We start from the raw sequence: 13311 nt of genomic DNA, 5'->3' as shown, positions 1-13311 counted from the left end.
AAAGAGAGGTTAAGAAAATATATATGACTTACATGCATTCTTACAGTGGTTAGTTGACTTGCTAAGCCCGGACTAGAGCCTAGGCCTCTGGACATCTAGACTGAGGCCATTCCTATAGCTTGAGGTTTTCTTGCTCTACTTTCCCATATATTCCAGCCATACATGCAAGGTGGAGCTGGCTTGCAAGTCCTGAAGGCACCTTGGATGTCAGTGTAGACTTTATCAGCTGTGCTATGTGACTTTACCGCTGGAAGGAGAGATAGGCAATCTCTGGTTAAGGAGCTGATTGTTATCTAACCCCCTTCCCCCAGCTTCCTTCTCCAGCTGTGCTCATTTATGCTGTTCTGGGAAGCAGTGGTAGAGAAAGGACAGATTTTTAGAACCATCTAGACTTGATATCAAATCCCAGTTCTGCCGGTTATTTGCTGTGTGATCTTAGCTTAGCAACTTTATCTCTCTGTACCCGAGCTCCTTATTTTCATTCATTCATTCATTCATTCATTCATTCATTCATTCATTCATTCAATCATATGTTCATTTAAAAGTATTTCTTGAGAACTTACTAGTTCATTTAAAAGTATTTCTTGAGAACTTACTAGGTTCACTAGGTGGTGAACAAAGCAAAGTCCCTTATCTCCAAGAGCTTTCATTCTAGCAGATGTGAAGTGTTGTTGGGGAGACATAATAAGCAGGAAAACTAATAAGTAATGTTACATGGGGATGGTAGTAGGTGTTGTAAAGACAATAAAATAGGGTAAAGTCAGAGTGGCGAGGGGTGCTGCTTGTCTGTAAAAGGAGATGGCGATTCCTCCCTCACGGGGTTGATCTAAAGATTATGTAAGATGTAACCTATGAAGGACTTAGCACTGTGTCTGAGTCAGAGTATTAATAAGCGTAACAACTGTTGAGTCCTTGTTATGTAGTATACACTCTTCCAAGTAGTATAGATATATTAACTCAGGTAATCACCTCACTTTACAGATGAGCTGAGGCACAGGTAGGTTACCTTGCTTGCCTAAAAGGTCAGGTAGTTAGCAGATGGTAGAATTGGAACATGAACCCTAACATTCTGACCTCAGAGCCTATGGTTTTAATTGATTTGCTAAATGTTAGTGGCTCTCTCTGCCTTTCGTAATTTGATTTATGGAAGATGGAGGGGCCCAGAGTGGGGCACATTCAATTTTTCTGGAGGTAGGGGAGCAGATGGAGGCCAGGTGGGACCTAGGGTGGCTTGTGGAGCAAATGCAAGGGCATCTGGAAGGTGAGTAACCATGCAACTTGGTGATGCAACTAGAGTCATGAGATACTGGGTTAAAGAGGGTATTTTAATTAGCTTAGGCTGCTATAACAAAATACTATGGGCTGGGTCACTTAAACAATAGACATTTCTTCTCCCACACTTCTGGAGGCTGGAAATCTGAGATTAGGGTGCCAAGATGGTTGAGTTCTGGTGAGTACTGTGTTCCTGGCTTGCAGACTATTATCTTCTAGGTGTGTCCTCAACATGGCAGAGAGAGAGAGAGAGAGAGCAAGCCTCTGTTGTCTCTTCCTCTGTGAGCACTAATTACCCTCATGACCTTACCTAATCCTAATTACCTCCCAAATACCCCACCTGCAAATACCATCACATTGGGGGTTAGGGCTTCAATATAAGAATTTGGAGAGGGACACAATTCAATAGCAGAGGGGATAGAGAGGACCTATGGAGCTTACTGCCAGAATCCAAATCCATAAAGCCTTCATGGGCAGGAAACTAATAGAGATTAAACATAATAGGAAAAATGCCAATCCCTGAATTTGATCCAAAAAACTTCAAAGTCAAAGGATGGAAGAAAATATTTTGTATTTAAATGACTACAAGCTCAACCCAAGCGATCGGGACAGTGTGGTCACCAAAGGAACTGACACTTCTCCTCTGGCCAGGTGCAGTCATCCTTAGGACAACATTATATTTGGATGTCCCTATGACATAGTCCTTAGGTGTCTTAGGAAGTTGTAGTATGGAGTCTCTTTGCCCTGAGTACCTCAAAACACATCCTTCCATCTGCAAACTTCAAACTTCTTCCTCAGCTATTTTCTTTCTTTCTTTCTTTCTTTCTTTCTTTCTTTCTTTCTTTCTTTCTTTCTTTCTTTCTTCCTTTCTTATAGATTTATTTATTTTAGAACTGGGCAGTTGGGCACTGGGGAAGGCTGAGGGAGAGATTCACAAGCAGACTCAACACTGAGAATAGAATGCAGAGCTCTAGGAGGGGGCTTGAGATCTCACAACCCTGAGATCACAACCTGAGCCAAAACCAAGAGTCAGATGTTCAACCCACTGAGCCTCCCTCTCGCCCCTTCTCCAGGTATTTCCAAACAGACTGTCGGCTTGGTATTTGTGGACTTTGTGAAGTATCTATGTATTAATTTTCAACTTATCATGTGTTACATAATGTGCCATAATATCCTAGGCCTTTGTATAGATAATAGCAGGAATTAAAATTCAAGAAAAATACATGAAATAACCATTGAAGATTGAGAGAATTAAAATTGAGAACAAGCTTAGGATTATTTTATTTCAGTGGTACAAAGCCACTTTCAGGCCAGCACACAGAATATTAAGGAACCACTAAAGTCCTGCAGGAACATGGTTTGAGAACCCCTACTTTACTGCACAATCATCTCCATTCTTGTCGACAACTTAACCACCTCATTAACAGTGGACTTTTCCCCTCTGGCCACAATATTCAGTCCTTCCACTTCTCCCTCTTCATCATTTCTAGTTCTTTCCTCCACAGGACTCCTACAGGCCCTATGGCATTATCTAGAGTAGATATTTACTTATTTATTCAGCAAATCGTTATGAGAACCTACTATGTGCCAGACTCTGTGTTAAACATCGGTGATACAATGATGGTCAGGAACAGGCATGGGTTCATCTCTTATGGGGCTTCTAATCCAATCAAGGGGGAAGATAATCAAATCCAATTAATTATGCTCATGATTATACATTGAGATGACATCTACGAAAGAGCAAATTGATAACCGGCACCAAAAGGGCAACTATCAAAGGCAATGGTCTAGTGCTGCCAACAAACAAGTTCAGTCACCTTCATTAGTCAAGTTATATAAGGGAGTTGAGGAAGTCATAGGGAGATAATTTTCACAAGTGGGTGGGTGACTTCAATGTCTTGATAAACTATATAATCTCAACAACTCAATTTCACAACATAAACACTGTAACAAAAGTAGTTTCCTGTAAATATATTTTTAAAAAAATTTTTAAAGAGTTATCTGAGAGAGAGTAAGTGAACGAGCACACAGAGAGGGAGAAGTGGACTCCCCACTGATCAGGGAGCCTGATGCTGGGCTCTATCTTAGGACCCTGGGATCATGATCTGAGTGGAAGAGGGATGACTGAGCCACCCAGGCTCCCCTCCTATAAATATATTTATGGTCTCAAGTTTGTTAGTCAGCGATCTTTGAACCATTAAAAGCAACCTGTCCTATTATAAGTCATTTGATTTTCTTAGTCAACAAAGTTAAAAACTTTATAATGACAGGATATAAATAAATACAAATTTAACATAAATTTTATGGTAACCTATATGTAAATATCCTCTATTCATTACCCAAGATGCAAGGCCAAGCTCCTGGGTCAACAGTCTTTATCTCCAAGCACCTCGGTCAATAGTCTTATTCAAGATTCCTCATTAAATGTGGAACTAAGACTTGTGACCTCTGGCTTCAGATACAATTTCTAGCCACATCCAATTAAAGAATTTTGGGGGATTAATAATTACCTGCTTCCTTATATGTGTGGTAGTTCAAGTCCCTTATCCTTTCTGACTCCCAAGGTCCTCATCTGTAAAATGGAACCATAACAGGGCCTATATCATAAAGATATTGTAAGAATTAAAAAAGAAAATACAGTGCGGCATCCAGCACAGTGTCTGGCATACAGCAAACACTAGAAAACTTTTTATTACTAGCCCGGGGAGTAGAGCTTCCAGGAAATTCAGGAAACAGAAATGTGATCTTTATGTCATGCTTCAGTAAAGAATTTACATATTTCTTTACTAGATGAACTAATGTTTCTTATAGCTGTCACAGAAGCAGAAACTCTTTTTGGCAATTGGTCTGGAGACCAATTTGTGAATCATAAACATAATAATTCCCTTTGGCCTAATCATCCTACTTCTAAGAATGTTTCTTAAGAAAATAATCAAAGGGGGAGGGTGGCTCAGTTGGTTAAGCATCTGCCTTCGGCTCAGGTCATGAGCTCAAGGTCCTGGGATGGAGCTCGATGGGCTCCCTGCTCCCCGGGGAGTCTGCTTCTCCCTCTCTCTCCTCCCCCCTGCTTCTGCTCTCTCCCTGTCTTTTTCCCAAATAAATAAATGAAATCTTTAAAAAAAAACAAAGATATAGGCCAAGATTATACAAAATATGTCCATTGCAACATTATGATAGCAAAACTATGTACATATTCAACAGTATGGGAAAATCAAATACATTGTAGTGAATTCAGATTTTAAAACTTGTCACATGCATGGAAAGCAACTGGAAGGAAACATACCAAAATATTCAACTGTACTTATCTCGGGACTGTGGCATGCTGGGGGATTCCTATTCTATTATTTACACTTTGTCTATATTTTCCAAAATTTTAATAATGAATATGTGTTACTTTCACAAGGAGAAATGTTCTTTTCTATAGCCTCATAGACCGTTTCCCCCCCTAAGCTTTGTGAGCCACCACACTGGGATGCCGGAATCCTGAAGTGGGAAAGAACTACAGAAAACTCCTCCGTCCACCCTCTGCTGCCACTACTCCAGCTGGACGCTCCCGGCTTCCTCCTGGGAGACTGCATGCAGCAACAGCTTCCTAGCTGTTCTCCTGGGCCCAGCACTGACTGGACCATCCCGCTCTTCACCCTGGCTACTGCTGAGATGAGTGTGCTTGCTTGCTTTTTTAAAATTACCTCTAAGATTTTATTTATTTATTCATGAGAGACACAGAGAGAGAGGCAGAGACACAGGCAGAGGGAGAAGCAGGCTCCATGCAGGGAGTCGATGCAGGACTCGAACCCGGGACCCTAGGACCAACGCCCTGGGCCGGAGGCAGGTGCTCAACCGCTGAGCCACCCAGGCATCCCCAGATGAGCTTTCTGCCGTGAAAACCTGCTTGTTCACCCCTTCGGCAGATCTTCGTGGCTCCCGGGACTTCGTCATTGATCTGACCCTTCAGAGCAGTGCGGGTCCCTTGGTGATCCGGTGCCCGGCCGGCAGGCCTCCCCGCTTCCCGTCCCACCACTCGCCCTGGCACCTGTGCACCAGGCATACCTGCTCACACTCTGCCCCACCTTTACGCCTTCATCCACGTGCACTCCACTCTGCCCGGGTCACCTGGCCTGTTCTTCAAGCTCTTGGATGCCCCGGGGCTGGGAAGCCTCTTGGCCTCCTCCGCAGCTCGGGCAGTGCCGGGTATCCTTTGGCGCCCCTCTCACCACGGGGCCCTGTGGCTATTTGCTGATGTCTATGCTCCCACCCAGTATGGGGTTCTCAACCCCAGTAGGCCAAAGAAACCTTTGGGGGGCTTGTTAAAAACACAGATGCCATGGGGTGCCCTGGGGGGCTCAGTGGGAGCATCTGTTCTTTCTTTCTTTCTTTCTTTCTTTCTTTCTTTCTTTCTTTCTTTCTTCTTTCTTTCTTTCTTTCTCTTTCTTTCTTTCTTTCTTTCTTTCTTTCTTTCTTCTTTCTTTCTTTCTTTCTTTCTTCTTTCCTTCTTCCTTTCTTTTCTTCCTTTCTTCTTTCTTTCTTTCTTTCTTTCTTTCTTTCTTTCTTTCTTTCTTTCTTTCTTTCTTTTCTTTCTCTCTTTTTGGCTCAGGGCTTGATCCTGGAGACCCGGGATCGAGTCCCCCATCGGGCCCCCTGCATGGAGCCTGCTCCTCCCTCTGCCTGTGTCTCTGCCTCTCTCTTTGTGTCTCTCATGAATAAATAAATAAAATCTTAAAAAAAAAAAAAAAACACGGATGCCGGAGCCCCACTCACTCTAAAGCCACTGAGGCAAAACTCCTGGGCGGAGTTCAGTCACCTGCACGTGTTAACAAGCCTCCCAAGCGACTGTGCTGCTCTCCCAAGTCTGGGGGTGAGAAGTCCCACTGGCCCCCAGGAGAGCAGGTGGCACCCAGGAGAGCAGATGCCTGAGTCATTCTGGGCAGCTCAATGCCCACTCTGGAAGGAAGGTAAGCATTACGTACCAAGCACTTAATTCAGCACCAGGTCACTGCTGTCGAGGTGCCTCCTGTACTTTTGGCATTAAGCAACCACAGAAACTCCCAGACAACCACTCATTTCCCCAAAGGAAACTGAGACTTGGAAAGATTCAATCGTGTACCGTGTACCCAAGAGAAGCAAGTGGTGCTGGGACCCTGAGCAGGAGCTGCTGGCCTCTGTGACCCCCCCCCCCCCCAACTGCCATGGCCTGCGCTCCCTCTGTGTGCCTCATTCTTCATAGGGCCCACAGGCCTGCCACTGGCCTAGAAGAAACTGGAAAAATCAAAGTAATGCAACGCTTTTTGCTAGCTGGAAGCCTATTGAAAGGATTGGCCTCAGACCTGAGATTATTTTTTTTGTTGCTAGGGTTAAAATGTTTCTTCCTTTACAAAAGGGGGGTGATAGGTAGTTGATTCTTTTTCCTTTTTCAGTCTTTACGTGGCAAAATAAAAAATTGGCAGGGCGCCTGGGTGGCTCAGTCGGTTAAGTGTCTTGCCTCTGGCTCAGGTTGTGATCCCAGGGTCCTGGGATCGAGCCCCAAGTTGGGCTCCCTGCTCAGTGGGGAGCCTGCTTCTCCCTCTCCATCTGCTCTTCACTCTGCTTGTGCGCGCGCTCTCTCTCTCTCTCATATAAATAAGTAAAATCTTTAGAAAAAAAATGGCAACCCCTATTCAGTGTCCTGTTTTCTTAAATTAGACTTGTTCTAGAAATCCTAAAATGTGGTACTGCTGGTTTTAATGCAGTCTCCCTTCTACAGTGTATGCCTGTTTCCTTGGCTTGTCCTGCAGCAAGCACAGATCACTCATAACACTTCTCTGCACAGTGGAGTTTGGATATTATTGCAGAGCGGGGTGTGCAGACTTTCTGGTGTGTGTGGCGATAATGAAGAATAGGCCAATTTTGAGAGGATGGGAGAACTGCCTCGCATTCACACTTGATTGTGCCTTCCTTGTCTGAGCCTGCCTGAGTGAGGAGCCACCGTGGCAGGGCACGAGGAGAGGGCTATGGTTACAATTCCAGCTCTTTCTCTTTTGCAGTTTAAACCCTATTGTAATATTTGAGTACATCATGCTCCCAAAGCCCTCTTTTCTCCTGATGGGAGGCAGGAAGCTGAGCTGGAACAAGGATCTGGAGGCGACTAAGGTAACGCATATAATTCTCCTGGTCCCTGCGTAGGTGCCTCAGCCTCACTGTCCCATCAGGGAGGAATCTTCTGGAGAAGGTCCAGCCAGTCTTCATTGTCCCTACCCAATTTTCTGGTCTTGGGAGATCTGAGGAGAGGAGACAGGATGAAGGTGAGAAGCTGAGGCGATGGTTCTTGTGTTGGCCATTCCCACTAGACTGTGAGCTCCAGGAGGACAGGGAAGGGATGTTTCATTCATGTCTATGTCCCAGATACAGCCTGGCCCATTCTAAGTGGTTAATAAATATCAGTGACATGAATGAATGGTTGTATCTGAGGGGAGTAACTGAAGGAAGGGTCGGGGCAGGGGCCATCATCTCTCTGGGAAGATGGAGTCTTTGAGAGGAAAAGACAGGAGGGCCTGGGCTCTGGCCTGTTACCCCAAGACTGGTCTTCAGGCAGTGGTGTTAAGGAGATAGTTACTCGGGACACCTGGGTGGCTCAGCGGTTGAGTATTTGCCTTCAGCTTGGGGTGTGATCCTGGGGTCCAGAAATCGGGTCCCGCATCAGGCTCCTTGCAAGGAGCCTGCATCTCCCTCTGCCTGTGTCTCTGCCTCTCTCTGTGTGTGTCTCTCATGAATAAATAAAATCCTTAAAAAAAAAAGAGAGAGAGAGAGATAATTAGTCATACAGAGTCCTGGAGCTTGGTGAGTGTGGTCATCTAGAGTTTTTTTTGTTTGTTTGTTTTCTCTTCAAAACCTATCCTCTTGTTCACATCCCAGATAGTTCTCCTTTCTTGTTTCTACTTCCTCATATTAATATCTTAACACTGAGGAAGGAGCAACCCAAAAAGACCAACCCAAAATGCTTAGGGTTTAGATGGAAAAGGGAGAGGAGTAGGGCTGAGGTTGATGAGACAGCTGAACTTGGGTGACCCCAACATGAGAACCGTCTAACACACTGGACTTCACAGAGAACGAGACTTTAGAAGCTTGGGTGTTAGAGCTCATTTAATCCTACACACTGTACTGAAATCAGGGATCCCTCCTGGGGCATGTCTGGTATTAAACCCCATTAAGAAACCCTTGGTTTGGTAGCTTTACAGTCAGAGAAATCCACTTAGGTCTCAAGGCTCAGGTTGTCAGTAGACAAAGGAAAGGAAAGAGGAGTAAAAACTCAAGTGTGGGGCTCCAAGCCCAAAAATCAATCAAAAATCCCTAAGGACACTGACCCACGTACTATCTCAAGAAAGCATTAAAATTTAGCTCCAAGTGTCTGGAAAAATGCGTCTTGGTAAAATCTTTGTCTTCTTCATAAAGGCTCCAGCAGCAGACCCCGTATCATGGGCTATGTCAGGTACTTCAGGGCTCACTGGCCAGGCCCAAGTGGGCTCCAGCATGATAGAGGCATTCTGGAATGGATGTCTTCAGGGGTTGGGTGGTACTCAGATTTCATATTCCTAGGCTGACTCCTGTAAGCAGAGGGAGACCTATAGGAATGTCTTGGGCTGGGCTTGGGGTGTTGAACCTCACACAGACCATGAACTGATGGAGCACACAATCAGGAATGGAGACGGGTCATTGTCCTCTGTCTTCAAAGCTTCTGACCTACCATAATGGGGAAGTGGAATCACCATCTGTCATCTGTTCTGGAAGGAGGCAACCAAACTGAGACCACAGATCATCTGTGTAAGCATATATTTCTCTGGGTGTGTCCGTCTCTCTCCTTGTGAGTGTACTTGGTCCTGGGGATATATGGCTAGAGCCATATATATCTGTTTACTTGTATGTTGGTTTCTTTTCTGGTTCTCCATTTTCCCCCCTATTAAATATCATATCCCCCAGGGCTTGGTCTGGTGCCTCTTCTCTATTTCCTTAAGACCTTTCCCTGGGTAATCTCATCCATGTAGCCTTCAGTATGGCTATGAATTCCAAATCTATATCCCTGTCTTTACCTTGGTCCTGAGCCCCAGATTTGTATCCAGGTCCTCACAAACACCTCCATTTGACTGACACACATTAAACTCACTCGTAAGAACTGATCAACTCCCCCACACTATTATTGGAATATCTGAAGTTGCCACTCTCTCTTGAACACCTCTTCCCTGATGTCTGATTCTCCTTCTCAGATTTACAGGTGGGGCATGAGCAGGGTGGGATGTGATGGGGTGGCTCTGAGAGTTGGTTAACAATGTTCTGGGGGCCCGGAACAAAAATAGAGAAATTAGCTGAGATCCAGCAATGGGTCAAGAATAAGATAAACAGTTTAGAGCTGGATTAGAATGCCAAGTGGAGCAAACCAAATGAGAACAAAATATCCTGCAACAACCATGGGGGTCAGAGACGGAGGAGCTACTAGATGAAGCCCCACAGGAGAAAGTGAGGCTAGCCCACAATGATGGTTGGTCACCATTTCTATGCATTATCCATGGATCTGTTGTGTGAGATCTGGGAACAATCAGAGAAGCTAAGGAACAGAGGACACCTAGCCTACTGTCATCTATAGATCAAGTTCAAACTCCTTAGCCAGAACATTCAGATCCCCTCTGACCTGGATCATGCTTACTTCTGCAGGTTCACTCTTCTCACTTTGTAGCTCATGCCAGTACTGCAGGCATTTCTCTGAATTCAGCCTGTTTCTTGTGCTCCCGTGCACACATCCAATTCCCTCTGCCTAGAACATTATTTCCATTGGTGTTTACTCAGTATAGACCAACCTATCCCTTTGGAGTTAGCCCCAGCTTCCTCAGCTCCTCCAGGCCCAATGAATGATCCTGACGTCTTTCTGACATCACCTGAAACATACTTTAAACCTCAATTATTTCAATTGCTGCATTACATAATAATTGTTTGCTTGCCTGCCTGACCTGAACTGTGTGCTCCATGAGGACAGAGCCTATACCTCACCACAGTGTTTAAACCCAGCATCTAACACAGTAAATAGCACATAGTTGGTGCACAGTAAACATGTGTTGGGTGGATGGATGGACGGATGGATGGATGGATGGACTCACATTCTTACAGAGGGGAGACAGATAAGTAAAGAAAGATTTACAAAGCTGTGAGGAAAAGACCTTACTAACAGCAGTTATTTGGGTCCAGAGGGGGAAGGAAAGCCTGATTTCAGGCAGTCCTATCCTACTCTGTTCCCTACAATATGCACCCTGACATTAAAAACACTAAAAGTTAAAATAAAATTTTATTTTTGAAACAAACAAGAAATCTCATCCACAGACTAGAAATGACATCAGCTCTTTCTTTTTGAGAAGGGACAGTACCTCTGCTTTGTTGGTGACTGTATCGGTCAGGCCCCTGACACCCTCAAGAATATAATAGAAGAGAATGTAATGACTCTTGGCAGAGATGTGGGCAGGTTTAGAAAAACCAGTCAGGGCTGGAGAGATACCTACCTAAAGACTCAGGACAGCAGGGAGGAGTTGCCATCCCTAGGCCTGAGGTCCAGGGTGGGAGCCTGGAGCTATGGGCATGGAGGAGCACAGCCACTGCTAGAACTTCAGCTCAGCCCAGGAAGCTGGGGGTAGTGGTGGTGGGGATCCCCAGTCATCCTCTCCTTTTACCTTCAGACCTGCTTGTGACTGACTCTTGTTAGCTAAATTCAGTCAGGAGCCAGAGGGCAAGTGAGCCCCAGTGATATAGTTCATAGAGGTCATCCTCCAGGGTCAGGGGAGAGAGGGCTGAGAGTGGAACTGGGTAGTGAGAGGGCAGAGAATAACCAGCATCCACGGGGGGCGGGGGGGGGGGAGGGGGGTAGATGCCCCTGGTTTGCACGTGACCTGTGTATATGATTATTGCCTACTGAGCAATCAAACATTGATTTGGGCCCTGCAGATGACAATTCTAGTTCTCATACTTTCTATATTTGAGGATTTGTGTATCCGTCTTATTAAAATTTCTGCCACTTAATTAGTAGGTCTGGGAGGGGGCAAGGGTATCTATGTTTTTTAAAAGGCTTCCCAAGTAATTTTGATCCGGCTTGCTTGTTGAGAACCCAACAAGCTAGGGTCCCATCCTCTCATTTTTCTCCACACAGAAATTAAAGTCCAGAGAAATGAAAAAAATGCCCTGACTTGGCCATGCTCTGAGAACGATCCCTTAGGTGACATGAAAGGGTTTGGCTGGGGACACCTTGGTGGCTTAGCAGTTGAGCATCCGTCTCTGGCTCAGGGCATGATCCCAGGATCCAGGATCGAGTCTCACATCAGGCTCCTTGCAAGGAGCCTGCTTCTCCCTCTGCCTGTGCCTCTGCCTCTCTGTCTTTCTCTGTCTCTCATGAATAAATAAATAAAATCTTTAAAAAAAAGAAAAGAAAATGGACATGTTTGCACATTTCTTCTAGCCCCATTTCTCCATTTTCTTTCCTTTTTTTAAAAGATTTATTTATTTATTTATTCATTCATTCATGAGAGACGGGGGGGGGGGGCGCAGAGACACAGCAGAGACACAGGCAGAGGGAGAAGCAGGCTCCCTGCAGGGAGCCTGATGTGGGACTCGATCCCGGGTCTCCAGGATCACACCCCGGGCCGAAGGCGGCGTTAAACTGCTGAGCCACCCAGGCTGCCCCATTTCTCCATTTTCTGACAAGGAAAACCAGGCTCCAAAGATGGGGTGATGTGCCCAGTTAACAAAGCTAGTAAATCCCAGAGAAGGCAGTGGCTGGCACCAAGTACAGTAGTTTTAACTCTCAATCCAGTGTTTTCCTAGGCAGGACCCTGTAGGGAGGGTGCGTGTGTGTGTGTGTGTGTGTGTGTGTGTGTATGTGTGTGAGCGCTGCGTGCATACCACCAAGTCCTTGAGGCAGCAACTGTATCTCCCATTCTGGAAAGGTAGGTATCCCCATGGCCCCCGATTGGGAAGAGAGCACAGTGACAGAGTTCACCACCCAGTGGGCCGCCATCCAGAAGGGGCCTGGAGGGGACAGAGAAGGCTGTGGGTGACCCCCAAAACCCAAGTCTTGATTCTCACTCTATTGCCCCTGGCTCTGAACCTCTCATTGTTAATTCTATCATTGAAAGAGGGCTGCTCCCCACTCCAAGTAGGTGTCAGGTCAGCATGGGTTTGGGGGAGAGCTGGGTGGGTCCCCAAAAGAAAAAGAAAGAGGCTCATTGTGGGAGGGGTTCACAGAAGGCAGCCTGTAGGCTTCTCCTGGCCCAGCACCAAGTTGGGGTGTAGCACTAGGACTGTAGTGCCATCTCAGGATGTTTAAAACTCCTTGTTGGGGGGAATCCCTGGGTGGCTCAACAGTTTGGTCCCTGTCTTCGGCCCAGGGCGTGATCCCAAGGTCCCAGGATCGAGTCCTACGTCGGGCTCCCAGCATGGAGCCTGCTTCTCCCTCTGCCTGTGTCTCTGCCTCTCTCTCTCTCTCTCTGTGTCTCTCATGAATAAATAAATAAAATCTTAAAACACACACACACACACACACACACATGCACACAAAACTCCCTGTTGGCTGGTAATCAGGGCTACTGAAGACTGGTTATCCCCTCCAACCCCAATTCCCGAAGCCTGGCACACAGCTCCTCTCCTCCCGCTGCAGATCAGGCTTTATTTAGCAAGTATCTGAAATGCCCCATGTGCAGGAAGCCACCTGGACTTTCCTGACACCAGCAGCCTGCCTCTTCCCCATCCTACACAACCCGGTGGCTTGGGAGGAACCTTACAGATTATGCATCCATCCTATACATGAGGAAACCAAGGCCAGAGAAGGGAAGTGATTCATGTGATCACACAGCATGGAAGTGGCAAGACTGGGATCTTTGTCCCAGTCCATTTGACAGCTCACCAGTCCACCCATGTCGCTCCCAGGATTCTGAGGAGGCTCGTTTCCAAATGTGCCCGGGGACCTTTAGTGTCTGTAACATCGACACTAAACCTGCCTCAGCCGGATTTTGGCAGTTAGTTCACACCCTCTGGGGC

The sequence above is a fragment of the Vulpes lagopus genome, chromosome 15 (genome assembly GCF_018345385.1).
Source record: "Vulpes lagopus strain Blue_001 chromosome 15, ASM1834538v1, whole genome shotgun sequence".
NCBI lineage: Eukaryota > Metazoa > Chordata > Mammalia > Carnivora > Canidae > Vulpes > Vulpes lagopus.
Note: the sequence above shows the minus strand (reverse complement) of the source record.